Below are 19611 nucleotides of genomic sequence, written 5' to 3'. Positions count from 1 at the left end.
ACCTCAGCCCAGGGTGGCAGGCTGTTGCTACCCCACCACCCCTCCAGTTTTCACGCGGCTTCTGGGGTACTCAGGTTTGCATAGCAAGCGCTTTACCAACTGGGGAATACAAACATTTACACCCATCAAGTGTGTTACCTTGAACAAGTCCCTTCCGCCTGTGTTCCCTCCCCGGTTAAGACCTGAGAAGGGTTGTTTTGACTGTGAAGTCAGATGCTACGGCTGGAGGCGCTGTGAGCTGGAAAAGGCCAAACAACACAAGATGTTATTACTGTTAGGCAGGGAGCCCTAGGGCTGCACAATTAGCATCAAATTTTCCTATTTCATGCCATATGACTCCTGTGAGTCACTCTGTGAACATAAATAGCCACCCCAGCTTCCTCAGAAGTCCTTTGGAAATGTCAAAAAGTTCTGAATTTCCTTCACGCGAATGAGATCAGCCCGAGTCAGCTCTCTTCTAACTCCTGTGGCTTTTTAGGTTGAACAATTGCTCGGTTATTCTCTCCTTCCTGTTTACAGAGCCTTGCTGCATTTTCAGTGGGGCAACACTGCTCTCCCACCCCTTGGGCTTGGACATGGCCCTATGAATTGCTTTAGTTGATGGCACATAGCCATCCTGAAGTGTGGGTATGGCCTGTCTTCTTGCACTTACCCTGAGAACAAGTGTCCCCAGAAAAGAATGAAGACATCTGAGCTGTCACCCAGCTAAGCTCCACCCAACTGGATATATGCCAAGCAACCAACACAGTCTCACTAAGAAACCCAGTCTCGCCTTGAACGGGTGATTCCCCCTGCCTCCGATTTCCTGACTGCAGGGATGAATGGCACATGTGACTATGCCTAGCTCAAGTCACTGCATTCTGGAGTAGTTTAGAATATGGCTGTAATGGCTCATTCCAGGTGTCAGCTTGACTGAGCTTAGAGATACCCACATAGTTGGCAAGACCTGATTGTTAGGTGTGTCTGTGAAGGGATTTTTCAGAAGAGCACCGTGTCTCAGGTGGGATGTTGTGTTCCAAGGCCTTGGTTGGGTCGTTCAAAGGCATCGTGGGAGACCATTTACTTGTATATTGCTGAGTTTTATTCAACCAGAGAGCATCTGTGGGTCCTGTCCAAATGTAAGGTTGTATGACCAGCACAGTCATCACTGTGTCTGCCACCACCACGACCACTATCACTGCCACCACCATCATCAGCATTATCATCAGCACTTCAACCTGTACCACCACTATAACCACCACCGTCTTCGCCACTATAACCACCATCACCACCACTGTAACCACCACCACCATCATCAGCATTATCATCAGCACTTCAACCTGTACCACCACTATAACCACCACCGTCTTCGCCACTATAACCACCATCACTACCACTGTAACCGCTACCAACATCATCACCATTATCATCACCACTTCAACCTGTACCACCACTATAACCACCACCATCGTCTTCACCACTATAATCACCATTATCACCACCACCTCCATCTTCGCCACCATCGCAATCACCATCACCATGGTCTTAGTTTGCTTCCTATTGCTGTGATAAAGACCATAACCAAGAATACCTTGAGAAGGGAAGAGTTTATTTCTCCTTACAGCTTAGTCCTTCACTGAGAGAAGCTAGAGCAGGAACCAGGAGTCAGGAACTGAAGCAGAGGCCATGGAGGAACGCTGCTTACTGGCTTGTTCCCCCTGTTCGCTCAGCTGCTTCCTTACACACTCCTTACAGACCACCTATGTAGGGATGGCACCATACATAGTGGGCTAGGCTCTCCCACGTCAATCATTAATCAAGAAAATGCCCCACAGTCATGCCTACAGATCAGTCTTATGGAAGCATTTTCTCAAATTGAGAGTCCTTATCCCAAACAATTCTAGCTTGTGTTAAGTTGTGATAAAACTAACCAACTAACCAACATGACCATCATTACCACAACCACCATCTCCACCATGACCACCATCACTACATCACCACCATCCCTACCAGCATCACCATGGTCACCATCTCCACCATGACCACCATCACCACATCACCACCATCCCAACAAGCATCACCATGGCCACCATCTCCACCATGACAATCACCATCGTCACCTCTATCGCTACAGTCATCACCACAACGACCCTCATCTCACCATGGCCAACATTACCACATCACCATCACGGTGATCTTCATTGTCCCCATTATCTCCACCATAACCATTATTTCTTAGGAAAGTTCAGAACAACAAGAATGGTTAAAGCCTGAACCCAGAAAACCTGCATTAGACACTTTGTGCCTATGTTTCTACCAGCTCCGAGACTTTCGGGAACCCACAAAGCTCTCCATGGCTCAGCTCTGCAGTCAGCAACATGTCCATGATAGGCCCACATTTCCATCCCAGGCTTATGGAGAAGCAGCACACGTGTGTCTGCTGTGTATGCTGCTGTGCAGCCTTAGCCAGAGTGGGATCCCCTTGCCACCAGAGTTCGCAGAAAGCAGACCACACCTGAAACTGATGATCAGCCTTCAAAGCACTTAAATTCACAACAAGCATAGTGCTAGCTGGGTGACGTGATGTCCACAGAAGGCAACTGCTGCAAAATTTGAAAGAGCAATGAGACGTCTCCAGAACATGCAGACAGAAGGAGAAGGAGGCATGGCCCCCAGCAGAAGGATACACGAGGCTCTCGGAAACCAGGGCAGCAGGAGGAAGCACCTTAGATCTGCTCACCTCTTCCAGGAACTGAGCAGGTGAGGCACCAGGTCCAGGGAACAGCAACCTTTTTCTCCCCAGCTTCCTGATACTGCAGGTCAGGCAGTCTTTCTCACTAGCTGGCTATGGACTCATCTCATTATCTTACTCTCTTCTTGCTACCAAAGGATACAGGATGAGAAAAAAAAGCAGATCCCAGAGAAGCCTGTGTGATGACTCTCCAGGAGAAACCCCTACGACACATCTCCATTCCTGGCACCATCATCCTGAGCTACCCACCAGAGAAAGGAGAGCATGCATGTTGTTTGGCCAAGGGACAGGGCAGCTGTGCTTATAACAGCCAGCACAGAGGGAGAGGGCTTGCTCCAAGTTTGACAGCTTCACACACAGGCCCTGGCTGGGAACTGTGCCACCTGGCAGCCATCATTCTGAGGACACCTCTTCTGTTTGTCCAGGTGAGCAAACTGCTACTTCCGCGTTCTGGACAAAGTCCACCTCATCACACGGCGATCATGACGATGAAAGAAAACAAAACTCGGGCGCAGGAAAGCCAGGTAGAGTCCAAGACACGAGGGTGGCCAGCCAGGGCTGCAGAGTGAGTTCTAGGGCAGTCTCAGAAGCCTTGTCTCAAATAAAATAAGTAAACTGGGCGGTGGTGGCGCACACCTTTAATTCCAGCACTCGGGAGATAGAGGCAGGGGGATCTGTCTGAGTTCAAGGCTAGCCTGTTCTACAGAGTGAGTTCCAGGACAGCCAGAGCTACACAGAAACCCTATCTCAAAAATCAGAAAAAAGTAAACAAATAAATAGATAACTAAATTCTCCTTTGAACACGGTGGATCTGGTCGCTTTTGTGGTGAAGCAGATACAGCCCTCGCCGTCTGTCTGCTTTGCATGCAGTGGGAGCAGTGACACTTCCTTTCTTTCTAGTCTGTTTTCTCTTCTATCAAGCAATTTTAACACAGAGCTATATCACTTTCTCCTCTCCTTTCCTTCCTCCAACCCTCTTACACCCGTCATTCTCAAATCAATAGCTTCTTTTTCTGGAAACATTATGCTATGTATACACATATATGCATGTGTATGTGCATATGTGTATGCATATGTGTGTATGTGTATATATGTGTGTACATTGTATGCATGTGTGTGCATACATATGTGTATATGTATGTCTGTATGTGTATATGTATGCAAAAATATATTAACATAACCCAATGAGGCCATTTTTGTTGTATTAGATAACAGTGAGGGAGCTCATCCCTGGGAGGGACTAAATCAGAAGACATTAGATGCGTAAAGCTCTTCACCTAGGGGTAGGACCAAGTGAAACTGTTCCCCTTCCATGTTAGCGGGTCTATTGATACTGCCGCTTTCTGGTTTTTATGCAGCCATTTCTAGGAGAGCTAGTTTCACAGCAGGCTTCCTGGTGTTCTGGCTCTTACCACCTTTCTGTCCCCTCTTCCTCCATGGTCCCTGAGCCACAGATGCAGGAGCAGTGATGTAGATGTACCCATCAGGGCTGGGCTCACCGCAGTCTTCTCTTCTCTGCACTGAGTCCAGCTGTGGTTTCCACTTGCTGAACAAAGAGGATTCTCTGATGAGTGATGGCAGCTAGCCGTCTGTGGGCAGCCATGGCAGCCGTGAGCAATGTTTGAGGATAATGCTGCTCACTCCTAGACATTGCTTACAGTTCCAGAAGAATTTGGGGAAATGCTCATGAAATAGTATCGGTTGTGCCAGGCATGGTGGTGCACACCTTTAATCTCAACACTCTGGCTGCAGAGGCTGGAGGATCACTCTAAGTGGAGAGCATTCTGGTCTACCTTAGAAGACCCACCCTGAAGGTAGGCAGCACCGTCTCACGAACTCAGGGTTCACACTCAATAAATCGAGAAAAAGAAGAAAGCCAGCTGAGAGTCTGCATTCCCCTTTCTTGGCTTCCTGACCCCAGGATGTGAGGAGCCTTGACTCCCACTGTGAACTCCACCCACCTTTTTCTACCAAGGGAGACTCAGTCTTCCTCCCAAGCATCATGGTGTACAAGCGTTTGGTCACAGTAATAAGGAAAATAAGAATTGCATCTATGTTACTGTGTCCAGTGCTGTTTTACTCTTTCTGTTTTGTCTTTATTTTTTCTTTTGTGCGCATGTGTGTACTCATGTGTGTGCATCCATGAAGAGGCCAGAAGTCTCAAATGTTACTCCTCACGTGCTTCCTGTCATTTGTCGAGCTAGGGTATCTCACTGACCTGGAACGCAGCGAGAGGCTAGGAGGCCACTGAGTGAGCCCCAGGGGTGTTCTTGTCTCCTCCTGCCCAGCACTGGCAAGGTCAGACAATACCACGCTGACTAATTGTTTCACTTGGGTTCTGGTACTTGGATTGAGGTTCTTTTGTTTCCAAAGCAGGCTCTTTAACCTCCTCTCCCAGTCCTAATTTGACTTTATGTATTTTATTTTTATGCAACCCCCCCAAGTGCTAAGATTAAAGGCATATGACACCATCCCCCTCTTCCGAATCTTAAATGTTTAAAAATTACCTTTGTTTATTTATTTCTGCAGGGAAGTTGCCTATGCCACAATGTACATATGAGATCAGAGGAGAGCCGGCAGGAGTCAGCTCTCTGCAGCTACCATGCACCTCAGGCCATCAGGGCTGGCAGCTTAGCACAACCTACACATACCTGGAAGAGGAAGCTCAGTTGAGATAGTTGCCTGTAGGCGGGTCTGTAGGACAATTTTTGATCAATGATTGATATGGAAAGGCCCAGATCAGATTCTCCTCAGCGACCTTCCATTTCTCTGCCCTAGACCCCAAGGATGCCTTATTTTTCATACCTCTTGAACCCCAATCGCAAAATACCCCTTGCCTTAACTTGGACTGACCCGGATACTTATCTTCCCCCCAACTCTTCTGGACTGTCGTACCCCAGGGGTTCCGGGACATTCCACATCTCTTTGGCCAGCCCTATCCTCTGACTTACTCTTCCTAAATCCAAGATTATACAGTACATTACCAATCTTCTTCGTAGTCCATGCCTGCAAATTAGCCAGACAGACACCTCTGCCTTTTTAAACTTTCTGTCCAGCTGGGGTTGTAAGGTCTCACCCTCTCGGGTCCAGCAGTCAACTCCCCAGGTTACTTATCTGGGGTTAGCTATTGCTCTAACGCACAAGGCCTTTACCCTAGATAGAAAACACTTAATTCAGTCACTGACAGCCGCCACCACCAAGAATGAAATCCTGTCCTTCCGAGGGATGGCCAGCTTCTCATGCTCTTCGATTCCTTCTCTCTTCTTGCCATATGCTATATGAGGCGGCCCTTGGCCCCTTGCATGAACTCCTCTTGCACCCATTGCTAAGCCACTTCATAGGCTTCAGCAGGCCCCCTCCAGGCTCCAGCCTGGCATCTTCTGGACCTAACTTGCCCTTTGTCTCTCCAGGTTACAGGAAAGGAGGATATGCCCTCGGGTTCCTGGTCACTAGCTGGGACACGTGTTGCATACTTATCAAAAACTTAGGACATGTTGTCCAAGGATGGCACCTTGCCTATGCGCTCTGGCCACAGCTGAACTTCTTATATGTGAATAAAAGGGTTACCCTTCGGGTCACCCATTACTGTCCTCGTTTTCACCACTGTCCCATCCCCTAAATTACGGGGTCTCCAAACACCACCCCCTTCCAGAGTTCCCTCTCTTTGGGTAGCACTGGCAGAAAATGCTACGTGGACCTTTCTGCCATGCCCTCGTCTCCACATTTCAAACTGACTCAAGCTGCTGGGCTGACTCCCCCGAGGAATGTACGAATACTTCGCTTCTGCCGGCTTCTGCCAACCACCAAATTCAATTCTGGAGTCCGCCTCTTCAGCCACTTCTGTTCACCTTAACAACCATCCATCTCTCCCTCGCCTGCTCAGTAAGCATCCTCTCTCCCTGCTGTGCCCTTTTGACCCTTGGGCTTCTCCAGCTGTTTCTCCCCTGCCTGCTCTAATCACTTGACTCTCCCCTTCTACAGGGTGGGTGTCACTATGGAGGTCTCCGCTTTGTCTACTTTTACTACAAAAGCCTCACCTGGGTGCCAGGAAGCTTCCTCTCCCCTACTGGGCCTCCATCCCGTGAAAAGGAATGACTCTTCTTTATGATTTAGGACATTTCTCTCTGACGAGTCCCTCAGTCTGCTTGGAGAGGCCCCAAATTGAAATTCTTGTAACCACGACACTAACCCTCTCTGCTCCCTCATGGTTCCTCTCAGCTCTTTCTGGAACTTCCTCACTATAGTGATATTTTGTGTTTTAACAAAAGCTCACCTGAAGATCAGAGTGCAGAGTTAAGCCCCTAGAGGTCAGAGTATGGTGGCACACATCTTTAATTCCAGAACAGAGAGCACAGGCTGGGCAGAGAGAGGAATATAGGGCAGGACAAGTCTGAAAAGCCTGAGGTTTGGTGGAGACAGAGGGAGTCTGGAGATGCAGTCTGAGGACAGGATCGCCCCTTCAGTCTGGGCATCGGTAGAGGTAACTCCAGTGACTGGCGCTCTGCTTCTCTGACCTTCAGCATTAACCCCCATATTGACCCTGGTTTTTATTATTAAGACCAACTAGAATTTGTGCTACTTCTCCCCTCCCTGAGGAGCTGCCTGCATGTCCCAGGTTCGGCGACTTTCCTTGCCCTCCTAGGCCTCTATGTTGTCATTTTCCTTGCCTCCCAGGAGCTACCTGCTAAGTCCCATGGCTTCCTTAAGCCCTCTGTGACCTTGTACCTCCTGTTTCTCTGCTGTGTCCTGGAAGTCTCACAGCTTCTCCATGCCCTCCCGGGCTTCCTTCTTGCTTCTCAACTCCCACTTGGAGCTTACAGAAACTTTCTCCAGTGGAGTTTATTCCGTGACCCCTCCTCTCTCCCGCCACTGCCATGGATTTTATGAAAGCCTTGCCCTGTTGTTACAAACAGTGTGGCCTCAGTACATTCTGATGGCCTAAATTAGCATGCTCAGTTTTTAATGGTGGCAACTTCTGCAATTGCACCAATAATCTGAAAATCTTTAGAGCTAAACTAGCTCTCTCCTCCTCTGTTTCCAACCACAGCTGTCCAGGGTAGCGCTTACAGATGGAGATCCCCAGCTCTAACAACAGCCTGTCCAGGGTACCTGTTACATATGGAGACCCCCCAGCTCTAACAACAGCCTGTCCAGGGTACCTGTTACATATGGAGACCCTCCACAAGCTCTAACAACACCCTGTCCGGGGTACCTCTTACATATGGAGACCCCCCCAGCTCTAACAACAGCCTGTCTGGGGTACCTCTTACATATGGAGACCCCCCCCAGCTCTAACAACAGCCTGTCTGGGGTACCTCTTACATATGGAGACCCCCCCAGCTCTAACAACAGCCTGTCTGGGGTAGCTCTTACATATGGAGACCCTCCCAGCTCTAACAACAGCCTGTCTGGGGTAGCTCTTACATATGGAGACCCCCAGCTCTAACAACAGCCTGTCTGGGGTAGCTCTTACATATGGAGACCCCCCCCCCCAGCTCTAACAACAGCCTGTCTGAGGTACCTCTTACATATGGAGACTCCCCACCTCTAACCAGCAGCCTGTCCTAATAGAGTAAGGGAATTGTTCTACGTCAGGCTGTCAAAGGTAGCTCCCTCTAACTCCCTTGTCCATCTCTCCTTCACTGGGCCTTACCCCATGCCAGTTTTTTCTTTTTCTTTTTTTTTTTTGGATTTTTCGAGACAGGGTTTCTCTGTAGCTTTTGGTTCTTGTCCTGGAACTAGCTCTTGTAAACCAGGCTGACCTCGAACTCACAGAGATCCGCCTGCCTCTGCCTCCCGAGTGCTGGGATTAAAGGTGTGCGCCACCACCGCCCGGCCAGTTTTTTCTATTTTTGTAAGATAATTCCTGTCCTGAAAACAAAAACCATAAAGACAAGTTCGTGGTAAGATTTAAGAGAAACTGCATGTTTAACAAGGAATTAAAGCTGCACCCCCTTCCATGTGCTCATACAGGAAGTGCCTCGTGCTGGTAGCTGAACTTGGTAACATAAGGGACGCATAGGTGGATTTGTTTTAAAGAGACACGAAGGGGTCATGGAGAGAATTTGAGACTTGGCTCTGTGTGACAGGACTGACTTCCCTAGAGAGTCCAGGAGAGGCTATGGGTGAAAACGCAGCCCAGTGGCAATGGGGTCTGAGAATGTGAAAGCTTTAAGTTCTGAGGGTCCAAGAAAGTGGTGTGTGAATGAAGGTTCTGGAGGTAGAGGAGAGTGATTTGGGGTGATGGGAAACGTTCAGATTTCTTTCCCCTTCTATGCTACTGTTATATTAGGATTTCAAAGATTCAAGAAACCTATGCTCAATGGTTCTCATGGTGGAGACTGCTCACCAGCAGGTTGCCAAAAGGGGACACTTGTCCCTATGACACCTAAATCAACTTCTAAAGCACCCATCCCCTGTGCTTGCTTTCTCTATGATCAAAATAGAGAGTACTGTTGACGTTGGCCAGAGACTATGGAGGCTGTCACTGGTCCTGTAGGAGACAGGGTACATACTCAGGAAGGTCTCCTTGTATGCATACCAGGCTTTGATATTCTAACTAATGACCCATGGCACCCCAGATGGGAGATGAGGATCACCAGTGAACTTTACGTCTGGTAAATATTTATCATAGCTGCCTGTCAGACACAATCAAAATAAAGAGGGTACCTATCACAGTCTCTCAAACTCTAGGTATAGGCATCTGGTAGAAGCTCCCCAATGGTCCTTACATCCCTAACATCACCCCTTTTAGACAATACTGATGGCGCCTCCCTGTCTCACCATCTCAGACCTTAACCTCTGCGTGTGCTGGGACTAAAGGCATGTGCTACCACTCCTGTCAATGAGAGCCTTCTTGCTGCATCACTGCATGGTTGACAGCGAAAGAGAGAGGAGGGGGGAGAGACTTCAGTGCCCAGCTCTTGCTGAATTAACAAGATCAGAAACAAAAAGGGGGACATAACCACAGATGTCGAGGGAATCCAAAGAATCTTTAGGTTTAGGTCATATTTCAAAAGCCTGTACTCCACAAAATTGAAAAGTCTAAAAGAAACGGACAATTTTCTCACTAGATACCACCTACCAAGTTAAATCAAGATCAGAGAAACAATTTAAATAGACCAATATCACCTAAGGAAATAGAAACAGTTATTAAAAGGCTCCCAACCAAACCATCCCAGGACCAGGTAGTTTCAGTGCATAATTCTACCAGACTTTCAAATAAGAACTAATGCCAATACTCCTCAAATTATTTCACAAAATAGAAACAGAAAGAATATTGCCAAATTTATTTTATGAGGTCACAGACACCCTGATACCCAAACCACACAAAGACTCAACAAAGAAAGAGAATTACAAACCAATTTCCTGCATGAACATTAACACAAAAATACTCAATAAAACACTTGCGAACCAAATTCAAGAACACATCCAAAAGATCATCCTTCATGACCAAGTTGGCTTCATCCCAGAGATGTAGGAATGATTCAACATACAAAAATCTGTCAGTGTAATCTGCCATATAAACAAACTGAAAGAAAAAAGCCATATGATCATCTCATTAGATGCTGAGAAAGCCTTTTACAAAATCTAACACCCCTTCATGATAAAACTCTTGGGGAGAACAGGGTTTAAGGAATATACATAAGCCTAATAAAGGCTTTTTACCGCAAGCCAAAAGCCAACATCAAATTAAAGGGAAACTAAAGCAATTCCATTAAAATCAGGGATAAAACAAGGCTGTCCACTCTCTCCATATCTATTCAATATAGTATTCAAAGTTCTAATTAGAGCAATAAGTCAACAAAAGGAGATCAGTGCTCTTGTACCCTGTAAAGATCTGTCACTTGTGTTGGTTTAATAAAACACTGATTGGCCAGTAGCTAGGCAGGAAGTATAGGCGGGGTGACCAGACTAGGAGAATTCTGGGAAGAGGAAAAGGTCAGTCTGCAGTCGTCACCCAGACGCAGAGGAAGCAAGATGAAAATGCTCCACTGAGAAAAGGTACCAAGCTACGTGGATAACATAGACAAGAATTATGGGTTAATTTAAGTTGTAAAAGATAGCTAATTATAAGCCTAAGCTAATAGGCCAACCAGTTTATAATTAATATAAGCCTCTGTGTGTTTTGATGGGACTGAACAGCTGCGGGACCAGGCAGAACAGAAACTTCTGTCTATAGATCAAGACAACACAAACTGGAAAGAAAGAAGTCAAGGTATCACTATTTGCAGATGTTATGATAGTATACATTGAGAAACCTCCAAAATTCTATGAGGAAACTACTTCAATAAAGTGACTGGACAAAAAAAAAAAGAAAAGAAAAAGAAAAAGAAAAGAAAATCAGTAGTCCTCCTATATACAAATGATAAATGGACTCAGAAAGAAACCAGGGAAACAACACCCTCCACAATAGCCACACATAATATAAAATAGGTTGGTGTAACACTAACCAAGCAAGTGAAAGACTTTCATGACAACTTCAAGTCTTTGAAAAAATAAATTGTAGAAGACATCAGGAGATGGAAAGATCCCCCATGCTCATGGATCAGTAGGATTAACATAGTAAAATTGGCCATCTTACCAAAAGCAATCTATACATTCAGTGCAGATACCATTAAAATCCCAACATGATTCTTTACAGACCTTGAAAGAAAAATGCTCAACTTTTTATGGAAAAACCAAAAAATCTAGGATAGCAAAAACAATCCTGTACAATAAATGAACTTCCAGATGTATCATCATCCATGATTTCAAGGTGTACTATAGAGCAATAGTAATAAAAACCACATGGTATTGGGGAAAAAAACAGACAGGTTGATCAGTGGAACTGAATCGAATCCCAGGTGTTAATTCACATACCTACGATCACCTGGCTTTTGATAAAGAAACCAGAAATATACAATGGAAAAAATAAACTTCCTTCAACACATGCTGCTGGTCTAACTGGATGTCTGCATGTGGAAGAGTGCAAATAAAACCCAGCCCCAGTGTTTGCTTAAGCACTGCTTGGTTTTTTTTCTAACCCAGTATCTCTGAGTGGTGAATAGACTCTTCCAAGTCTATTCAGAGTTAGCCAGAGCTTGTTTTTGACCTGGTTACACAGTAGTTGGATTGTCCGGGTCTCCCTGGGTCAGCCTGGAGGCTGTGGTAGCGGAGTCAGCTAGAAGGCCCTGGTGCAGTTTAAAAGGCCTGCCTGGATGAAATTAGTTTTAAGAGGTGGGCACTTGGTGGTGTGAATTTGGGCAGGTTCTTTATTGTTCTCCTCCTCTCTTCTTCGCCTCACGCTGGCGAGGATGTGGAGCAAGAGAAACTCTTCTCTACTGGTAGTGAGAGTGCCAGCTTCTACAGCCAATTGGAAATCAATATGGCAATCTCTCAGAAAACTGAAAATTGGCCTACCTCAAGACACAGCTATACAACTCCTGGGCATACATCCAAAGGATGCTCTACCATACCACAAGGGCACTTGCTCAATTATGTTCATAACAGCTTCATTCATAATAGCAAGGAACTGAAACAACCTAGATGTCCATCAATCAAACAATGGACAAAGAAAATGTGGTATGTTTACACAATGGAGTATTACTTAGCTGTTAAAAACAATAACACCATGAAATCTTCAGGCAAATGGATTGAACTAGAAAGGATCATCCTAAGCGAGGTAACCCAGACCCAGAAAGACAAGCATGGTGTGCATTCATTTATAGGTGGATACTAGCCATGAAGTAGACGATAATCATGCCACAATCCACAGACCCAAAGAAGTTAAGTAACAAGGGTGGAGAGACCGTGGATCTCACTGGGAGGGGAAATAGAATAGATATCACAGATGGAGGGGGAAGGTCTGGATGGGTGGGTGGGTGTGAAAACAGGAGGGATCGTGTGGGGGGAGATGGAAGGAGAGAATACTGGAAAGGCAGCTGGAATCAGTGGGCATCTCTGGGATGAACTAGAAACCTAATGCAGTGGAAACTCTCAGGACTCTGTGAGGGTGACCCTAGCTAAGACTCCTAGCAATGGGGAGTACAGAGCCTGAATCAGCCATCTCCTGTAACCCGGAAAGACTTGCAGTGAAGGGGTTGGAACACCAACCCAGCCACATAACCTCCGACCTACAATTTGCCCTGCCTACAAGATGTGCTGAGGTAAAGGTGGTGCAAAAATTATGGGAGTGACCAACCATGATTGGTCCAGCTTGAGACCCATGCCACGAGAGCGAGTCCACCCCTGTCACTGCCTGGAGGGCCAGGACCCAGAGGCTAGATAACCCAGAGACCTAAGATTCAAACATGCCTAGCAATTACAAAAGAGTAAATAAAATGATTCCTAATGACATTCTACTATACTCATAGATTGCTGCCTAGCTAATTGCCTTCAGAGAGGTTCACCCAACAACTGATGGAAACAGATACAGAGACCCACAGCCAAACATTAGGTGAATCTCAGGGAAATCCTGCGGAAGAGCAGGAGGGAGGATTGTGGGAGCCAGAGGGGCCAAGGATATCACACAAAACAAAACAAAACAAAACAAAAACATAGCATCCACTAACCCGGGCTCATAGGAGCTCACAGAGTCTGAACCACCAACCAGAGATCTTGCACGTGACTGACCTATGGCCCTCTGCATATATGTTATAGTTGTGTAGCCTGGTCTTCTTATGGGACTCCTAACAGTGGGAGAAAGCAGTAGCTCTGACCTGGTGCCAGATTTTGGAACCTTTTCCTCCTGCTTAGTTGCTTCATCCAGCCTTAATAGAAGTGGGGATGCCTAGTCTTACTACAACTTGATATGCGTGGGAGGCTTGGCCTTTTTTGTAGAGAAAGAATGAGTAGATGGTGGAGCAAGCACAGGGGTTGGGGAAAGGACTGGGAGGAGAGGAGGGAAGGAGAGGAAACTGTGATCAAGTTGAAAATTAATTAATTTATTAATTAATTAAAAGACATGTACTAAAAATTTTTAAGAATAAAATTGACTTGTTTTGTTTTGTTTTTTGAAACAGCGTTTTTCTGTGTAGCCCTGGCTTGTCCTGGAACTCACTCTGTAGACCAGGCTGGCCTCAAACTCATGGAAATCCACCTGTCTCTGCCTCCCAAGTGCTGGAATTAAAGGCGTACACCACCACCACTGACAAAAATTGACTGTTTAGCAGATGACCAGCAGGTAGGACCGTACCACAGTGCACAAGGGCGTTGCTGACAAGAGAAGTTTCTAGAAGGCCCTGGAAGCCCATTCTGTCCTTACGTTGTGACTTGACCATAACTTGCCACTGCTGCGCTTTTTGCTCAGCTCATGCTACAGGCTCAGCTTCACGTTGTCAAGTTCACCGACTGTGGGCTGTTTGGCGAGCCCCACAGTGTTTAATAATACATCTGTTTCAGCAGAGATTTGGCCTATAATTGTTCAATAAATGGGCTTTAAGCTATGCATGCATTGCATGGAACAGAAGTCAAAACAGATGTACTTGCAATCCCCCGGCTTTTCAGATGGCTTTAGGACATCGTTCCATTTTTATCACCTAACCGTCTTCCACCGGGAAGTGGGAGCAGGTGGAATCCTGATTTTCTCCTAATTGGGCTGGAGACAAAAATAAATTTTAGATATGCTGGCTTAAAGGAAATTGCTTGTACTGGCCTCAGTACAATAGGAAGCTAATGTGCTAGAGAAGCAGAATATAGCAAAAGAATTGCTGTTGGCTTGGTAACGCGTGTCCTGTCATTGAGCTTCGTGACTAGTTCAAACCCCCTCTTCACCTCAATCCGAAGAGGAAATTTCTGTCCTTTCTCTTGGGCTTCCTCTGAGTTCCCAAGGTTTGGAGGGCATCTAACATCTAGAAGACAGATCCGATGCGAGTCATTGTCTCTCCGTGCTGCTCCCACTGGACAGTGAGTCCCCGGTCACCGACATGCTTGGTTATTGGCTGCTGTGAGTTGAATGGCATCCCTCCCTGAAGAATGTATGTTTCTACCCCAACCTTCAGATTGCAAGAGGCGTGTACCTGTAATCCCAGTGCCTAGGAAACTGAGGCAAGAGGACTTGTAGTTCCAGGTCAACTTTCATTACACACTGAGTCTCTGTTCCCAAAAACCCAAAATAGATAATTATATTCTAAATTTCAGTGTCTTCAACATAAGCGTATAAGGGTTGTAACAAGAGGCAAATGAAGATAAGATTGCACTGGAGAACAGACTAGGGTGTGGTTCAGTTCCTAGAGTGCTCGCCTATTATGCAGCCTGGTCTACAGAGAGAGTTCCAGGAAGCCAGGACTACACAGAGAAACCCTGTCTGGAAAAGAAACAATTAGGGGTTAGTGAGATAGTTCAATGTGTAGAACACTTGCTGTGCAAACCTGATGTCCTGAGTTTAATCCCAGCACTCAGGAGGCAGAGGCAGGAGGATTTTTGGGTTTGAAGCCAGCCTGGTCTACAGCATGAGATCCAGGACAACCAGGGTTACACAGACAAATCCTGTTTCATGAAAACAAAAACAAAATAAAAGTTCATTTTAAGAAGCGTCATTGATGGTGGAGAACCTGTGGATGTAGTCCCTCTCTGATGGAGGAGAACCTGTGGATGTAGTCCCTCCCTGATGGAGGAGAACCTGTGGATGTAGTCCCTCTCTGATGGAGGAGAACCTGTGGATGTAGTCCCTCCCTGATGGAGGAGAACCTGTGGATGTAGTCCCTCCCTGATGGAGGAGAACCTGTGGATGTAGTCCCTCCCTGATGGAGGAGAACCTGTGGATGTAGTCCCTCCCTGATGGAGGAGAACCTGTGGATATAGTCCCTCTCTGATGGAGGAGAACCTGTGGATACAGTCCCTCCCTGATGGAAGAGAACCTGTGGATATAGTCCCTCCCTGATGGAGGAGAACCTGTGGATGTAGTCCCTCCCTGATGGAGGAGAACCTGTGGATGTAGTCCCTCCCTGATGGAGAACCTGTGGATGTAGTCCCTCCCTGATAATAGAGAACCTGTGGATATAGTCCCTCCCTGATGGAGGAGAACCTGTGGATATAGTCCCTCCCTGATAATAGAGAACCTGTGGATATAGTCCCTCCCTGACGGAGGAGAACCTGTGGATATAGTCCCTCCCTGATGGAGGAGAACCTGTGGATGTAATCTCTCCCTGATTTATTTTTGCTTCTTTAATGCAGGGTTTCATGTAGCCTGGGCTGATTTCAAACCCATTACACAGTCAAAGATTACCTTTAACTTCTGTGTGATCTTCTTGGTTCCACAATCCAAGTTCAGGGACTACAGACATAAGGCATCATTCCAGGCTGGTAGAAGAACATTTGTATGGAATGTTAGAGTTAGATGCTAAATGTTTGATGTCAATGAAGGGACCAGGAAAGATGTGAGCACCCCTTACTCTTCAGGACTTAGGTAGTGAATGAACGTCTGAGAAGGTAGCCCTTTTATGACCAGAAGGAAGAGAACTGATGAAGAGAGGAACCCAAGCAGCACCGCAGGGTTCAGGGGAAGGTGCTAAAATGCAATGCATTAGGAAACTTTACACAGGATTTTCTATAATGTATTTGCCTTTTTCTGTTGTCTTAGCTTTGACAGCTTTAAATAAGTAGCATGTCATTTTACTCACACGTATCTTTAAAACATCGTTCTATAGAGTGTCCCTAGTTGTAACAGAAACTGTCGATGCAGGTGTGTTTGGAGAAGGAATTGTGGGGAGTTTAATTCATGCATGGGAGCATTTACTTCTGCAACCAAAGGTAAGCCGAGTAAAACACTCAAGTTTGATTAAGAATTCACTATTTCAAGAGGTGCATTGAGTCCTGAGGATGGAGTATGTCTGTATACCTGGAGAGAAACACAAGAAGAAGCATTCTATAGTGGTGTACACATGGTGTGCACTGTGTGTACCAGGAAGGTTTACAGAGAAGAATGCGACGGGAAGGGAGGCGAATGAGTGACCTTGTTTGAGTATAGTTGTAGGAGAGGGAGTCCTTTGGCCCACACAGTGTCGGTGTTTGGGATTTTGGCACATCTCTAAAAGAGAAGATAGTGATGCTAGTTCAGCAATGTTTTAAGGTCCTCAGTGAGTTCAGGCTCTAGACAGAGCTCTGAACTCCTCTGCTGCAGCCCACGTGCCATATAAATAGTACAGTTCATTTACTGTGTATACAGAATATAGGAAGAGACTTCAGTAAAGTCCACTGTGTAGAGAAGATATGTATTTAACATGCAGCAGCAGTTTATTTTTCAAAGAAATAATGATGACTTTGATACTGTTTTTTTTTGTTGCTAAGAGTTGAACTTGGTGCCTCACACATGGCCAGGGCGCTATACTGTTGAGCTATATTTCGAGCCTACTTTTATCTTCTTTCTGTTTCTAAATATGTATTTACTTTCATTTTGTTTGAGTGTTGGCCATGTGTGCCTGTCAAGTGTGTGTGCGCCTGTTGAATGTGTATGAGGGCCTGTCATGTGTGCAGTGTTTGTGGAGGTCAGAATGCATTGACCCTGTGGGGCTGGAGCTAGAGACGGCTGTGAGCTGCTTGTGGTTACTGGGAGTTGAACCTGGGTCCTTGCCAGAGTAGCCACTGCTCTCAACCTCAGTCATCTCTCCACTTCTTCCATTATTGTTTTAAAGTCAGTTTCTCTGTGTAGCCCTGGCTGTCCTGGAACTCTATCTGTATATCAGGCTGTATAAAGGCCTTCCTAGCTTTTTCCTGGACTGCTCATGTCAATGCAATTAGAGCATCAGTTTGCTGAGTGGTGGTGGCGCCGCATGCCTTTAATGCAGTACTCATGAGGCAGAGGCAGGCCAGTCTGCTCTACAGAGCAAGTTTCTAAAGGTACAGAGAAATATTGTCTCTCCCAAAACAACAACAACAACCACCACTACAACAACAACCACAATAAAAACAAAACAAAAAAAAACGGTATCGGGTGTCCCTGTGGCCATGCTGTAGACTTGACATGTCTGTGGGTGTCAGAAACAGCTACCAATAAGACATAGGTATCCTGACACACGAGTTGCTACAAGTATGGTTGCTCTGTCAGGTAGCCTGGATTAACACTTTCCAGGTGATCTCCATAATGGCAAAGAAAGAGTCAGAACAATATTAGCATATCTTAATCTTTTTAGGATGGCGACATCCTGTCTGAAAGTCATGTGACCACCTTCCGTGTGGCCAGGTATGAGCTGGTCTGTAAGTTTGGCTGCCATACAATGTAGGGCTTGTATAATATTGCCCCACGGGTCAGGATAAAAATCAAGTCAACATTTAATAAGGTAAATAATAAACAGAGGAATTTCTTTATTGAATAATGAAATAATAAACATATGGCATATGTTTTTTTTTGTTTTTTGTTTTTTTTTTTTTAGTTTTCATCATGTTGTTTAATCTAGCACGTTGCCTAGAAAGGCTTGTTAGCAAGAGTACAAATACGTCTCCAGCATGTCTCTTAGAGACCCGTTCACCCACTGCTCTGTTTGGCCGCTAGCCTCTTGTCTCTCTCTTCAGCAATTGTGAGGCGAATTCCTTTTCCTCTGGGAAGAGAAATCCATGGTTTGTTGCCCTTGCCAATAACAAAAATGTTGGAAAGCCGGGTAGCAAAGCTGTTGCCATTGGCATCTTTCACATGGACCACATCAAAAGAGCCAGGATGTCTCTCTCTGTTGGTGATCACACCAATTCTTCCCAAGTTAGCACCCCCAGTCACCATACACAGGTTACCAGTGTCAAACTTGAAGTCGGTTATTTTGCCCGTATCCAAATCAATCTGAATGGTGTCATTCACCTTGATGAGGGGATCAGGTAGCGAATAGTGCAAGCATCATGGGTCACCAGATGTGGGATTCCTTTTGTGCCCACAAAGATCTTTCTCACTTTGCACAACTTGTACTTGGCCTCCTCAGGTGTAATACAATGAATGGCAAAGCGACCCTTGGTGTCATAGATCAGACCGAAGTTCTCTCCAGTCTTGTCAATGCTGATGACATCCATAAACCCAGAAGGGTAGGTTATATCGGTCCTGACTTTGCCATCAATCTTAATGAAGCGCTGCATGCAGATCTTCTTCACTTCATCGCCAGTCAGGGCATACTTAAGCCTGTTCCTCAGGAAAATGATCAGAGGCAGACATTCCCTCAGCTTGTGAGGGCCAGTGGATGGACGAGGCGCAAACACGCCGGTTAGTTTATCCAGCATCCAATGCTTTGGAGCTGCTACACACTTCAGATGTTTCTTGGGACCACGAGCCATGGCTGCGCTGGGAACAGAAAGAGCCTGGCATATGTTCTTTAAGAGTAGAACATAGTCCTGATGTGCCAACATCAAAAGAAAAATAGCAGTGGGTTCCATACGACCGTGACATCGTGAAAAAGGCTTTTCACTAGAATGCTGTGGGCAAAATCACAGTTAACGTAGGTTGAGAAATAGATCCCGCACATAAGAACAATCATTTATGAAAGATGAAGCCTTCACCCATGTTTCTTTCTATTCCCTTTTCTTCATGTCTCCCAACTTGTGTGTGTGTGTCTGGGTTCATATGTGTCTTCTGGAGCACTTACCTTGCTTCCTGAGACACTCTCCTTAAACCCGTGACTTGTCAGTAACTCTAGACCACCTGTACAAGGATGAAAAGGGGACTTCTCTCTTGCACCTCCACAGGGGTAGGATGATATGCTCACACTGCCCTTCAAGGCTTTTATGTGGCAGCTGGTTCTGAGCTCACGCCCTCACGTTTGAAGACCGAGCACTTGGTGGAGTGAGTTACTCCTGTCACTAGGAGAGCAATTTCATGGCTACATTCTCATCTTATGATATCTCTCAGGAGCCAAGTGTTGTCAACAGAACAAATGAATAATTGACCCTGTGTGGTGGTCAATCCCCTGTTGGAGCTCTGGATGGGA

At 46.0% G+C, this 19611-nt stretch overlaps 1 pseudogene; it reads right to left on the bottom strand.

Annotated features, from left to right (window-relative positions):
• Window positions 1-18104: 18104 nt before the first annotated feature.
• Window positions 18105-18961, bottom strand: LOC121455934 (annotated as a pseudogene).
• Window positions 18962-19611: the final 650 nt, after the last annotated feature.

Source organism: Microtus oregoni, unplaced genomic scaffold (genome assembly GCF_018167655.1).
Source record: "Microtus oregoni isolate MIOR12 unplaced genomic scaffold, Mior012 000014F_ref0000157, whole genome shotgun sequence".
Taxonomy (NCBI): domain Eukaryota; kingdom Metazoa; phylum Chordata; class Mammalia; order Rodentia; family Cricetidae; genus Microtus; species Microtus oregoni.
The sequence above is the reverse complement of the archived record's forward strand: the minus strand, read 5'-3'. Positions and strand labels throughout refer to the sequence as shown.